Raw genomic sequence first — 578 nt, forward strand, 5'->3', positions numbered from 1 at the left:
AAGGGAAGCCAGACAGAAGAAACCCAGGAAGCCCTGCAGCCAAACTGGCAGACACAGCAGGGAAAAAAAAGTCTTTTCCTCAAAATTAAGGTGTGGGGTGGAGAGAAGGCTGAGCAGTCAAGAGCACAGGCTTTCCAGGGGATATGGGTTCAAGTTCGTGCACCCACAATAATGTACACCCTCTTCATGGACCCTGCACATGTGTTATACACAGACATGTATTCAAGCAAAATGACTGCACTCATAAAGTAAATCTTAAAAGAACACTAAAAACAAGGTGTGCAGGCACATGTGTGCACACACACCACACATATGCACATGCAGGCACATGTGTGTGTGCACACATGCCATATATATGCACATGCAGGCACATGTGTCTATGCACACATACCATATATATGCACAAGTCATATACACACAGTATTTTCTAGAGGAATGTTTCTGTCTCATCTTAAATTGTAAAACAACTAAAATGAAATTTGTTTTCAAATTTAATTAACAACTTACATTTGCAATACCCATTAATGTTAAAGTTACTGAGATTCTAAAACTGAGGCCATGCATTGGATGGAGCAGTG

General features: G+C 40.8%; 1 protein-coding gene across 8 annotated transcripts in view; it reads right to left on the bottom strand.

The window, feature by feature from the left end:
* Setd4 (SET domain containing 4) overlaps positions 1-578 on the bottom strand; it is a 78,524-nt gene that overhangs the window by 66,310 nt on the left and 11,636 nt on the right. The window lies entirely within an intron of this gene.

The sequence above is a fragment of the Mastomys coucha genome, unplaced genomic scaffold (assembly GCF_008632895.1).
Source record: "Mastomys coucha isolate ucsf_1 unplaced genomic scaffold, UCSF_Mcou_1 pScaffold12, whole genome shotgun sequence".
NCBI lineage: Eukaryota > Metazoa > Chordata > Mammalia > Rodentia > Muridae > Mastomys > Mastomys coucha.